The sequence below is a fragment of the Canis lupus genome, chromosome 1, assembly GCF_011100685.1.
Source record: "Canis lupus familiaris isolate Mischka breed German Shepherd chromosome 1, alternate assembly UU_Cfam_GSD_1.0, whole genome shotgun sequence".
Lineage (NCBI taxonomy): Eukaryota > Metazoa > Chordata > Mammalia > Carnivora > Canidae > Canis > Canis lupus.
This window is the reverse complement of record NC_049222.1, coordinates 38313152-38327404: the sequence shown is the minus strand read 5'-3', so window position 1 is coordinate 38327404 and position 14253 is coordinate 38313152. Positions and strand designations below refer to the sequence as shown.

Sequence of the window (14253 nt, the reverse complement as noted above, 5' to 3'; positions counted from 1 at the left end):
TCACCTATCTTCTCTGGCTATGTAATGCACAACTTTACCCATTCCTTGCTTTATTTTAGTGATAATTATTTCTTAATTTCTAGAAATATGTTTAAATCTTTTCTAATCAGTGTTTTTAAACAGTGTCATTAACTTTATTAGTGCTTTATTTCACATTCTTATTTTTTAATCACTTAAATATACTTATTTGGGAATCTTTTTATATGCTATTTTAAGGTTTTAATTAGCATGCTAATTATCCTCTTGTATTGCTGACTTTCTCATAGTATTCTATTTCTTTGTATTATAATTTCTTAGGGTTAGCTCACCTTCACAATTATTTATTTGTGGGAGTCGTGTGATCTGAGTTCTTTTCAAGGTATTGTCTTTTTGTTGTTTGTTTACTTCTGTGAGAGATACTATTTTCCATTGATCTAGAATTGTTTTTTTTTTTAAACTCATTTCCCAAATTAAGTGTCCTGTGCCAATTGGCATAGTACCCATTTAGATCTCACACCTAATTAGATATACAATTTTAATTTCTCTTGGGAAATTTAACTTTTCCCTATCCAATATTTTTAACACACTACAGATTTCTTTGACACTTCCAGTTCCCTTTGCATGGAAAACATGGCTATTTTAAGTTCCTGGCTTTATTTAAGTGCATTATTTCCATGTCTCATGTTCCTAGATAGGTGTTAAAAACCTAGCTTTTTGCTATCAGGATTTATGTTGAGATCTGATGGGTTTATTTTCTTCCAGAGGCAGGGACATCACCTCTTATATTTATTCTTTCATTTGTGAACTATTTATATATTTTTTATTTCCTTTAGGATCATTTTTGTATTTCAAAAGTCTTATATTTACTAAGTATTTTTATGTATATTTGGAGTGGAAATAGAGTCTACAATAACTGAGCCACTCATATTCCATATTCATTTTTCAAAGGAGAAAACCTGTAGTAGGCTAATTTTAGTTAATATATATCTTTGGAAAAAAATGGATTTTCAAATATTTTACAGTTTAATCGCTTTATTTATGCAATCTATCTGTCCTGGCCCCACTGTTTGGAAATATAAGGTAGTTTAAAGCTTTTAGAGTGGGTTTCAGGAGTCTATGCATGGCTTTATTTTATTGGAAAATTTTCAACCTTCATATAATATGTTCTAAAACTTGCATTAAAGCTATACTCTTTAGCACTGAATGTGAGAGAAATAATAATTCTGTTGCTGTTTTTCAAACATTAGCTCATTAAACTTCACTGGGAATTTGACATTGCTTTGACATTGCTCTTCTTTCTTTTTGTATCCAGTAACGTGAAATTGATAACACTTCTTGGTCTCATCTGCTGCTTCTTACCTACCTGACCCTTGCTGTCTCTTGTTGGACTTTTGTTTAGGCTTTTCACCCTGAGTACCTCAACCTACTTCTCACTATGCACCACCCTGCTATATGGAGCTACTCCTGTAAGAGTCAACAGACATGATGCAGATGTGTTCTCCTTGGAGAGTGAATGAAATATGTGAACATGAGCATTTGGAGTTCCCCAAAAAGATATGTCGAAGTCTTATGCAATATCTGCGAATTATGACTTTTACTGGAGATAATTTCTTTGTAGATGTAATCAAGTTAAGATGAGGTCATTACAGTGGCCCCTAATCCAGTATGTTTATTGTCCTCATTAGAAGTGGCAAATGATATGTGAAGTCCTAGACACACGAGGAGAATGCTGTGTGATGACAGAGGCAAACACTGGAATGATGTGGCTACAAGGCAAGGAATACTAAGGATCCATGGCTTCTTCTAGAATTTATGAAGAAGCAAGGGAAGATTTTCCCCTTCAGCTTCAGGGAGACCACAGCACTGCCAACAACTCCAATTCAGACTTCTGGCCTCCAGGATTGTGAGACAATAGATTTCTGTTGCTTTAAGGCACTCAGTTTGTGGTGCTTTGTTACAGCAGCCCTAGGAAACTAATATAGGTCCTTTAGGGAAGCCTTGACTTTCTGCATTAATGAGCATTGGCATCTCTTAAGCCTTTGCACACAGCGAAGATCACAAAATCCTGTCATCAGACTTGAAAACCTTTTAAGATGAATACCTATGAGCTTCCATTTTTTTGTTCTTTTTTCCTCATAAGTGGTCGCCTTTTCTTAGGCTTCAGGAGAGAATCTTCTCATTCAGTGAGGAAATGAGATTGCCCACCTTTTTCTTCACTCAGTCTGGCTCACTGATGAGGAGAGACTTTGGGCCACTGCCCCATCTACCTCCCATGGCATCTCTCTCCTGCCAGCCTGGGAGTACAGCAAGAGATAAAATGTGGAGATGGTTTAAGAAGATGTGGCAGCTTACCACTTTGTTCCCATCAAATTTTTCCTTTAAGATATTTTCACCCAGCTTCTCTACATGCTATATCCGTGATGAGTCAAGCAAGAGGAACTGCCTGCATTTCCTTTGGGGTTCACCACCCTTATACTTTAATAACAGCATATGCTGGCCCACTGCATTCTTTTCATAGATAACAGCTCTACTACAGCATCCCACTACTCTCTGGTAGAAGTCAACTTTTATGGATTGCTTTAAAATGACTTGGAGTGGGAGAAAAGTAGAATCATTCTGCTCTTTTTATAAAGGTCAGACTGACTGGCTGCCTCAAATAATCACACTTATTTTACTTAGTCATTTTTTCCCAAGCAAGTACGAATATATTTCTGATTTCATTTTCTCTCTGGTGACCCCCATCCACCCACTTACCACCCTTTCTACTTAGTGTTTTCCCCTGCTGCCTCGCCCATCTATCTGCTTCCAATCAATTTCCAAAAGAAAGCTTTGCATAAAAGATGTGCCTATTAATTACAATTTTAAGAATTGTAGATGATGGAAAATATGGCAAAAAATAAAAACTCTCAACTATGAGTCTTTGGGAGTGTGGTGGTACCAGGAGTGAAGAGTAGGTGCCTTTACATCTCAGAGCATGCACCCTCTCTGCCTTCCCTTCAGTCGTGCCCACTTAGTGCCTTGACATGAGCTCTGGGTTCCCTATGTCTCACATCCTCTTCCAGTACAATTGGTCCCCATTATCCTTTTTGATTTCATATTAGCTCTTTTATTTTGTACACAAGGCGATAAATGATGAATAAATGTACAGGGTCTTCCTCTTTCATATGGCGTCAAACCCTGACTCTATTAGCTGTCAGCAATTTCTTTAACTTCTTTAGCTCTGATCAATTTTTTATCTGTAAAGTAGGAATGGTCACACCTCCATTGCTTACCTGGTATAAAAATTAAATAACAATGTTCATTCTTGGCCTTGAACAAGCATTCATTAAAACAGGTAACTGAGGGGATCCCTGGGTGGCTCAGTGGTTTAGCACCTGCCTTTGGCCCAGGGCGATATCCTGGAGTCCTGGGATCGAGTCCCACATCGGGCTCCCGGCATGGAGCCTGCTTCTCCCTCCTCCTGTGTCTCTGCCTCTCTCTCTCTCTCTCTCTCTCTCTATCATAAATAAATAAATCTTTTTTTTTTTTAAAGGTAACTGACTGTTATCATTGTGATTGTTAACATTTCACTCCATGCTCATTTCCAGTTGACTGCCAATATTTTACTGTAGGACTGATTCTTGTGTAGGTTTTTTTTAAAGATCTTTATTTTGTGTACATCAAGAATCAGAAATCTTTGTCTACATACAAACAATTTTGCTATTGCTCTTTGAGGTTTCTTAGATGCCATTGCTCCTTAAGAGGCAGTATTGAAGGAAAGGAAGACAGCTAGTTCCTGTGTCTCTTGTGTCTGGGAGCCTTTGTTGAAGAGAGAATGCAAAGACCACCTTGATGGGCCAAGAAGAATCAGGCTGAAGTGGGCCTGGGATGGAAGGCAATGGTGGTATAGCCATGGGAAGGCCTTGCTGAGGAGCCTTGAGAGTACATAGTGTAAGGGCATGTGGAGCAGTGCTTTGATGCCAGAGCTCCAGTTGTTTATGTGCTCATTAATACATCTTTCTCCAACACTTATGTGAAGTCAATATTATACTAATTTTACAGATAGAGACCCAAGGAGCTGAGCTTGCTCTCTTCAAGGTCAGCCAGCCTGCCAGTGGGAGGGAAAACGTAACACCAAAGGAATTTCTTCCATCTTTCTCCAGAAAGGCAAATGCTAATAGTCCTTAAATAAATGACTCTTTCTATGTAGCTCCAACATGAATTTAAAATTAAGTAAAAATGAATGAAGTGAAGAAATTTCTGACCCTTTACCTTGAAAATTTAGAAGGTGATGAAGTTTTAAAATAAGTTCTATGTTATTTGTTGGTTGGTGAGGAAAAATGTTAATTAAATAAATTAGTTTGGAAGACCCAGAGTTTATCACCTTGTAAAGTTTTCCTCCTTTCTATGTGTGTTGGCAGGTTTTTGTGGAGTCGGTGACTTCCTCCCACCCCTTTGATAAAACTGCCTTTGAAACAAATAGCAGGAGAAAGCAAGTAGGAATTTCATTTTTAGATGTTATTTTCTTTCTGCCTCTATTTAATCAGTGGTTTGCTGGTTTGTTAACTTCATTTTGTCAGGGGATAAAAGTGAAGTAAGTCTTTATAAAAGATATTATCGATTTTACCTAACTCTAAAAGTGAACATGAAAAATTATATAACCCTTAAATGTCTTGGGCTTGGAGAAATGCCAGTGAAGAATTTATAAGGAACAAAGGATATATTTAAGCCCTTCCTTTTACTGTCTCTCTCTAGTGCACTTAGGATGAAAGAGCATGCAGTTGGGGAGATAGGATGATTGCTCGGAGTTGTTGAACTACCCTTTGCCAGCTATGAGAAATGGGAAGTCATTAGCCTTCTTGAAATTTCAGTTTCTTGCCCAAAATATGGTAGGAGTAGTAGCTTCTATCTATGTGGCTGATACAAGGAACAAATGAGATAACATGTGTAGTAGAACTTTGTAAATTATATACTGTGATGTGTCATGACCTGTAGCCAGGTCATGGTACTCAGATATTCAGCCAAACATTATTCTAGATGTTTCTGTGAAAGTCTTTTTTAGATGAGATTAACATTTAAATCAGTAGACTCTGAGTAAAGTATATTAGCCTCCATAATGTGAGTGGGAGTCATCCAATCAGTTGGAAAAGACTGACTTCTCTGGAAGAAGAGGAAATGCTGCCAGCAGACTGCTTCAGATTTGAACTGCGACTCTTCCCCAGGTCTCCAGCCTGCTGGCCTACCCTGTAGGTTTTGGACTAGTTAACCTCCACAATTCTGTGAGACAGTTCCTTAAAATAAATTTCTGTCTCTCTCTCCCTATATATAAATGTATAGATCCTATTGGTTCTGTTTCTCTGAAACCCTCACTGATACACGTCATTATACAAAACAAAATATTTTGGATTAACACCTTATTTTTTCATTAAAAACATTTAATTTTCTTTCATTTCTTATATTCTATTTCTAGAAAGGATATAACACCATGATAAAGAGATCTTCTTCCTTATATTTTTATCAGCTTTATTGATCCAAATACAGTAAAATTCACCAGTTTTTTGTCCAATTTGACAAATTTTCAGAATTTTGTACAGTAGCACAACCCACCACATTATTATGTAGAATATTTCTCTCACATCAACATTTCCAGCTGTGTTTGTAATCAGTTCCCTTCTCTAACCTTCTGGGCCTAGACAATCACTGATTTTTTTTTCTCGAATTTAATAAAAAGTGAACTCATGGAGTGCATAGTCTTTGTATTACTTAATGTAATACATTTGAATCATCCATATTGATGCACACATGTGTTTATGTTCCTTTTTTATTGCTGAGTAGTAGTCTATGATAGGAAAAGAATCACATTTTGTTTATATATGCTTCAGTTGACAGATATTTAGATTCTTTCCATTTTGGGATATTATGAAGGAAGCTGTTATGAACATTTGCATACAAATTTTTGTGTGGACATATGCTTTCTTTTCTCTAAGTAAATGTATAAAGGAGAAATTGCTGGGTCATAGAGTATGTGTATATTTATCTTTGTAAGAGGTGGCCAAACTGTTCTGAAATGTGTTCCATATGCAATGTATGGGGATTGCAGTTGCTTACCTTCTTTCTAAGGTAGTTGCAGTTGCTACCAATTCTTATGGACGGGTAATATCTCATTGTGGTTTCAGTTTGTATTTATTAATGGTTAATCACATTGAAGAGCTTTTCTTATGCTTCTTTGCCATCTATATATCTTCTCTTTTGAGCTCTCTATTCAAATCTACTATTCATTTAAAATATGGATTTTTCGTTATTAGATTGCATAGATTTTTTTATACGTTTGAATACAAATCATTTGTAGATCTATGCTTTATAAATATTTTCTCCTACCCTGTGGAATTGCTTTTTAATTTTCTTAAAAATCTTTTGAAAAACAAATGTTTTCATTCTTAAGAAATCTATTTTATCGGGATCCCTGGGTGGCGCAGCGGTTTGGTGCCTGCCTTTGGCCCAGGGCGTGATCCTGGAGACCCGGGATCGAATCCCACGTCGGGCTCCCGGTGCATGGAGCCTGCTTCTCCCTCTGCCTGTGTCTCTGCCTCATTCTCTCTCTCTCTCTATGACTATCACAAATAAATAAAAATAAAAAAAAAAAAGAAATCTATTTTATCAATTTTTTGTGCTTCTTTGTGTCCTATTTAAAGAAATTTGGCCTAATTTAAGGTCACAAAGATTTTCTTCTATGTTTCCTCCCAGAAGTTTTGTAGTATTAGTTCCATATTGTAGGTCTATAATGCATTATAGTTAGATTTTGTAGGATGTGAGGTAAAGGTGGACTAAATTTATTTTGTTTTGACTTCAGATGTCCAATTGTTCAAGCACCATTTGTTGAAAAGATTGTTTCCCAAATGAATTACCTTGGCATGTTTTTGAAATCAATTGACTATATAAAGGTGAATTTACTTCTAAAATCTCTATTTGGTTCCATTGACCTATTTTTATACCATATCATACTACTTTGGTTACTAAGTAGTATAGTAAATCTTGAAATCAATGGAGTATATTCTCCAACTTTTTAATTCTTTTCACATATTATTTTGAATAGTCTACATAAATTTTATAATCAAGCTGCCAATTTCCAAAAAAAAGAAGAAAAAGAAATCTTGATCAGAGTTTTAATGGATTGCATTGTATCAATATTAGTTGGGTAAAATCATCTTTTTTTAAAAAACATTTTATTTATTTTATTCATGAGAGACACACACACACACACACACACAGAGGCAGAGACACAGGCAGAGGGAGAAGTAGGCTCCACACAGGGAGCCCGATGTGGGACTCAATACCAGTACTCCAGGATCATGCTCTGGGCCGAAGGCAGGCACTAAACCGCTGAGCCACCCAGGGATCCCCAGGAAAATCATCTTTAAAATGTCAAGTCTTTTCTACACACACACACACACACACACATATACACTTTAGAACTAAAAATGATTTCAGTACAGTTGCAGGATACGAAAACAATACACAAAAATTAGTTGCATTCCTATATACCAACAATGAAGAATCAGAAAGTGAAATCAAGAAAACATATCATTTAAATTAGCATCAAAAAGAATAGATTACTTACAAATAATTTTAACTGAGGAGATAAAATATCTGTACACTGAAAACAATAAGACACTGGTAAGATAAGTTGAAGAGGCCCCAAATAAATGGAAAGATATTCCATGTTCATGGATCAGAAGAACTAATATTGTTAAAATGTCCATACTACTCAAAGCAGTCTGCAGATTCAATGTCATCCCTTCAAAATTCCAATGACATTTATCAGAAATAGAAAAAAAAATCCTAAAATGTGTATGGAACTACAAAAACCCTGAGTAGCCAAAGCAAACTTGAGAAAGAAGAGAAAAACTGGAGGCATCATACTTCCTGATTCCAAACTCTGCTATAAAGCTACATTAGGGTACCTGGGTAGCTTAGTCAGGTAAGCATTTGTCTTTGGCCCAGGTCATGATCCCAGGGTCCTGGGATCAACTCCCGCCTTGGGCTCCCTGCTCAGTAAGGAGTCTGCTTCTCTCTCTTCCTCTGCACCCCCAGCTCTTGTTTGTGCTCTCTCTCTCAAATACATAAATAAAATCTTTTTTTTTTTAAAGCTACAGTAACCAAAACAGTGTGGTTCTGGCATAAAAACAGACACATAGATCAGTGGAACAAAATAGAGAGCCCAGAAATAAACCCATGCATATAATAGTCACTTGATTTTCTACAAAGGAGCCAACAATAGGGAAAGGATAGGCTCAATAAATGGTTCTGGGAAAACTGAATAGTCATGCAAAAGAATGACATTGAACCCTTATCTCACATCACTCACAAAAGTCGACTCAACATGGATTAAATACTTGAACATAAGATCTGAAACCATAAAACTCCTAAAAACATAGGGCAGAAGCTGGTTTTGGCAATAATTTTTTGAAGTTGACAGCAAAAAGGCAATAAAAGCAACAATAAACAAGTGAGACTACATCAAACTAAAAAGCTTCTACTCCACATAGGAAACCATCAACACAATGAAAAGGCAGAAAATATTTGCATACCACAAATCTAATAAGAGGTTAGTATCCAAAAAGCAAGCAAAGAAAATAATTCATATGACTCAATAGTATAAAACAAAAACAAAAACAACCAACCTAATTACAAATGAGCAAAGGATCCAAATAGACATTTTTCCAAAGAGGACATACAAATAGCCAACAGTTATATGAAAGGTGCTCAACTTCACTAATCATTAGAGAATGCAAATCAAAACCACATGAGATGTCACCTCACATGAGTCACAATGGTGAGGATCAAAAAAGTAAGAAGTGTTTATAATTATGTGGTAACAAAAGGAATGCTTATGTACTGTTGGTAGTAATGTAATTGGTGCAGTCACTGTGGGAAACAGTATAGGGGTTCCTCAAAAAATTAGGAATAGAAATGCCATATGATTCAGTAATCCCACTGTTTGGTATTTACCCAAAGAATACAAAAACACTAATTCGAAAAGATACATGCATCCTGTATTCATTGAAGCATTATTTATGAAACCAAGTATGGAAGCAACCTGTGTCTATTGACAGATGGGTGGATAAACAATATATATTTATACACACACACACACACACAAACACAGTGGACTATTACTTAGCCATAAGAAAGAATGAAATGAAATCTTGCTATTTGTGACAATGGATGGACCTAGAGGGTAATATGCTAAGTGAAATAAGTCAGACAAAGAAAGACAAATACCATATGATTTTACTTACATGTGGAATCTAAAAAACAAAACAAATAAACAAACAAAAAGACAAACAGACTCATAAATACAGAGAACTGATCATTGCTAAAGGAGAGGAGGATGGGAGATGGGCAAAGAGATGAAGACGAACAAGAGGTACAAACTTCTAGTTATAAAATAAATAAATCACTGGGACGAAAATTACAGCATAAAGAATATAGTCCATAATATTGTAACAATTGTGTATGATGACTGAAGGTAACTACCCTGATCATGGTGAGCATTACAAATGTACATAATTTCCAAATCACTGTGTTGTGTACCTACAACTAATATAGCATTGTATGTCAACTATACTTTAAGTAGGTAGCTCACTGGGGATTTATCTTTCTTGTTTCCTCTGGACTTATCAACCAAATTTAAGAGGATCATGGAGGTTAGAGAATTAAAGGTCAAAGAGGCCACTCTTTGGAAGTGCTGGGAAGAACTGAAATAATTGTCCTTCTCTCAGGAAGGTGAACCAAGGTGAGGTTATCACAAGCCCCAGAGTCACACTGTAGGATTTGCATCATGGCTCTGCCCCTTACTAGTTGTGTGGCCTTAACACTTCTATGCCTCAGTTCTTCATCTGTAATATGAGCAGAAAAGCAGTACTTTTACCACATAGTTGTGGGTGATACATAAAGGAATAAAGGAAAACACAAAGTGAGTTCAAACATAGAGTAAGACTTGGAAGAGTACCTGGCACCCAGGGTGCATTCAAATGCTAGCCATTTCATAATTATCTTTATTTAAAAACTATTGCTAGACCATTAAGTGTGTCCTGTGTGACTTCAGGAAATAAGTTTTTCCGTGGTTACATCTGTTTTAGTTCCTTTACCTCCATTATCTGTGCCCAATCCTACAGGGCTTTGCTGTAAGCTCTGCTTCTGAATTGCAAATTGAATTGATAAAATAATTCCTCATGATTGCTTAAGATGTTTCTCCTCCAAGGAACATTTGCATTTTTAAAGGAGACTCCAGAAGATACAAAAACTTCCTAGTTCTTGAAAACTAATTGCTGCTTTTCGGTCATTTGGGCTGAGATGCTATATTGCACAATATCAAGGGGTGCTATACTTGTCAACCAATGAAGAAAATAATTTGGTATAGTGGTTTTCAAAATTTACACACTGGAATCTCCAGGATTATGGAAGGAATAGCGAAAGAAAACTCAAAGAACTCTTTGTTCCCCTACTACCTATAGGACCTTTTATATAATTTTTATATTGGACATCTATAGACTTTAAAAGGAAATTTTGAAGCCCACAGGTTTAGGGTACAGTATTTTTTTTTTAAACGAATGGATTGATAGAATGGGAAGATATTTCTCACCAGGAGGGTATCTAAATCCCTATGACTTTGACAAAACCAGCTCGATTTTGGATAATGCATAGGATCTTTATGATTACATAGCCTGTTACTGTTCAGAACACTTCATCTTTGCCAGATGATTTGGACCCCAGGAAGCTTGGTGAAAACCAAGTGTCTTTGTATGATTGACACAGTGAATATTGAGACAGCTGAATTCCTCAATTGCCAAAAGTCTCTTGAATTTCCTATCCACAAATATGTTTATTTAGTAAATCCAAAGGGATCTGCCTGAAACTTTTTCCCCCCTGATTATGGAAATAACAGAACAAAATTTCTTACATCTCTCCATTCTCTGCTTTTGACTTTAGGATCTTATCTCTCAGTTTTTTATTTTCTGTATTCATATAATACATTCATCTTTTAAATATAGTCATTCACTATTAGAACTGAAAGAGTCCTTATAAAGGGCATCTTAAGCAAACTCCTTTCAGGGAAGAGATTTTTCTTTATCATATGTCATAGAAGCCTACACTTTAAAATGCCATAAATGGAAATATATTGTAAAATTTCTTTAAAATACAGAGCACATCCTATAGAGACTGGCATCTGAAAATTGCCTGAGCTAAGTTACATAAAATGCCTGAGGTGGTGTAAGGAAGAAGGTTGGGTCCTAGAGTGAAAATCATAGGAGACTGCAGCACTGGCAGGATTTCAGGGGTAGAAAAAATGCCTACCCTACCAGGTATTTTCTTCTTTGATCAGAGCCTTATTTCCCCTTCCTGTGAGTAGATCTAATCCCCATCTACTTTTCTCATCCAACCAATTATGTTTCCTGTCTCTGATACATGGTCTGCTTCACTGGCCTCCACTCATGATTCATTAACACAGAACACAATAAGCCCCTATTAGTCAATAGCTGGGGATGGCTGGGAAAAAGTGGAGTATGTTGTTGTTTATGTTTTCTATGTGGAAAGAGATGGGGAACTGGCTGTGATACCTAATCCTGGTCAATTAAACAGATTCAAAAGAGAGTATTTGGGGATAGTGAACTGGACATGAGTGTGCATGTACTATAGAAATTTTTGTCTATCCTCCCAGCCTTTGACTAAAAGTTGGTCATTTGAACCCCTGGGTAACCTCAAATACACATTTTGGTTTGGTCACAGGCCAAAATCCTCTCTCCAAGGATGTATGGGCCCCATCATGTGGAGAGATGGACCCTTTGAATTGAAAGTGACCTTAGAACATGGGTGGGGGGAGGGGCAAAAGGAGAGGGAGAAGCCGACTCCTGATGCTCAATCCCAGGACTCTGAGCTCATGACCTGAGCCAAAATCAGATGCTTAACTGATTGAGCAACCCAGGTGCCCTGGGTTCATTTTAATAAATATGTTCCATGAATTTATTAAGAAAAAAGTAATCCAAAGGGAACTATTATCTGAGACAAAAGCCAAGTATAACAAACTATGTGGACACCTGAGCTTTGATAGTTTTTGTTCTTCACTCCAAACCTCCATCCTATAGTACAGTAGCCTATATTAGTCTTGGACTTGACCTGAGGCAGGTCTCCTCCAGAATGGCACAAGATTGAGGCGATTTGATTACCCTTGGAGTGTGAACCATGTAGCCAACATAGATCAAGTTTGTGTTCATATACAAACTCAAGGCATCATGGTCAGATATAGGAGATGACAACCCCTTTTACTACCCTTCCCTGGCTTCCTTCTTTGGGCTCACTTCCCTTTCTGACCCACCTCTTAGGTACTTCAGTGCTCTCACACATCTTTTCTCTTGCTTATCATACTCAGAGAGGGCCCTCACATTTCAGTTACCCTCTGTAGCTCTTCTGGGAAAAAAAAAAAAGGTTAGTGTCCAGAGGTTGTTAATAGGTATTCTAAGAAAGAGGGTTCTGTGGTCAAACATGTTTGGTAAAGCTACATTCTACATTTCTCTATATTTTTTACTGTTAAAAATGATTAAACCCATTGCAAATTTAGGCAGAAGAAGACAAAACAGGAATAGGAGGTAATTTCTTGATTCATATGACTGGGAAATCGAGAGGAGGACTCAGTTCCAGGGAGTCCACCAGGAACCTAAGATATACCATCAGGTCTTCTTTGTTTCTCTTCGCTGGTACTCCCTTTTTCAGATCTTTCAACTGTGCTTGTATCTGTGAATTTTGTGATATTCTTGTGTGGATGGCTTTCTACACTGCACTGCAATTATGGTGGTGGTGAGAAGAACACATTCACAGAGATTTTCAGGCTAATGTTATTCCAGCTTAGTGACCTCCTAGATGAAATAGAGAGCCTAACCAGACATATGTATGTTCAACCCCAGAACAAGCTCTCATTTGCCTGACTTGGATTATGGTCTAAGCCTGGGCCAATCATCACAGACAGCAATACCAGCATATTGTGCTTTGCCAACATGTGGTTCCAAGACCAACTCTTGTGACCAAGGAATTAGTTTATTGTGATTGGCAACACCACCAGCATTGGGTAGAAAGTATGAGAGGATACTAATCAGAGGAAAGAGGTTATTATCGACAGAAATGGGAGAAGTGCACGCAGAAACAGTGGTTGTCCCTGAAGTCTGGCACATCAAAATCACCTGGGGAGATTTAAAAAACATTGATGTCTGAGTCTCACCTTCAGTGATTCTGATTTAGTTCATCTGGGATGTGGCCTGATATTGGGTAAGAAATTTCCTTCCACATTCTAATGTACAGCTGTGGCTGAGGACTCATTGTCCAGTTGCTTTTTTAGGTCATCATTTTATATATTATGAAAGATTAATCCTAAATCTCAGTTTTGTGCTCCAAAGTCTCAATTCCAGATGAATATATTCAAGACTAACTGCAATTTGATTTCAACCTCCCTTTCCAGTCTTATCTTCCACTGCTATTTTACTCCCACTCTATGCTCCAACAAATGTGGGGTGTTTCCCAGTGTCTACCTATAAAACACCCGGAGTTTCTCATGCGTGATTATCCCATTTCTTTAGCTTAGAATGGAAGTGTGCAATACATTTTTTTGCAGTGATGGAAATGTCCAATATGGTAGCCACTAGCCACATGTGGCTATTGAACACTTGAAGTGTGGCTAGCTTGACTGGATTTCAAATTTTATTTTGGTGTGCTTAGTTTAAATTTAAATAGCCACATATGGTTAGCGGCTACTCAGGGCAGATAGAATGTTTATTCAATACGTCTCTGTCAACAATTTACAAAATCCCTTTTGTGTAACCCTCCTGTGATATCTCCAGCCGAAAGTCTTATCTTGTTCCTCTTAATGACTGAGCACTCTAAGCACCAGAAGTGGCACTTACCTATACTGCCCCACATTGTTCTGTCACTCCTGGTGTTAGAAATTTCTTGAGAGAAGGAACTAATTAGAAGGCTCGTGTTTAATGAAAAGTCAACAAGCATTTGCTGAACCAACGTGGACAAAATTGCACCAACCATAACCATTGGTACACACTTACATCCCACAGAAACACAAAGGTACCAGATACACGTGAACTGAGGTCCATGTGTTAAAGGGTCCTCAATCCTGACTGTGTGAGAGAAATTGGGTCAGTAGAATAGGCAGGAAAGGCTGACTAATCCGTAAAATGACCACAGGGTGTTAACCTATTTTATTTGGCTTGGAGGCAAAAATAATGGTGGAGG

General features: G+C 37.2%; 1 protein-coding gene across 17 annotated transcripts in view; it reads left to right on the top strand.

Annotated features, from left to right (window-relative positions):
- LOC102154803 (DDB1- and CUL4-associated factor 13-like) overlaps positions 1 to 14253 on the top strand; it is a 212062-nt gene that overhangs the window by 125515 nt on the left and 72294 nt on the right. For 4 of the 17 annotated variants that reach the window (XR_005353649.1, XR_005353647.1, XR_005353656.1 and 1 more), the window contains one exon: positions 6809 to 6899. The exons of 6 other annotated variants lie outside the window; for them this stretch is intronic. The gene's annotated coding sequence lies outside the window, so the exon portion shown is untranslated. Of the gene's footprint in view, positions 1 to 297; positions 359 to 1378; positions 3415 to 6808; positions 6900 to 9653; positions 9669 to 14253 lie in introns of those variants that run through there. 7 more of the 17 variants (XR_005353666.1, XR_005353659.1, XR_005353651.1 and 4 more) reach the window with 6 other exon arrangements.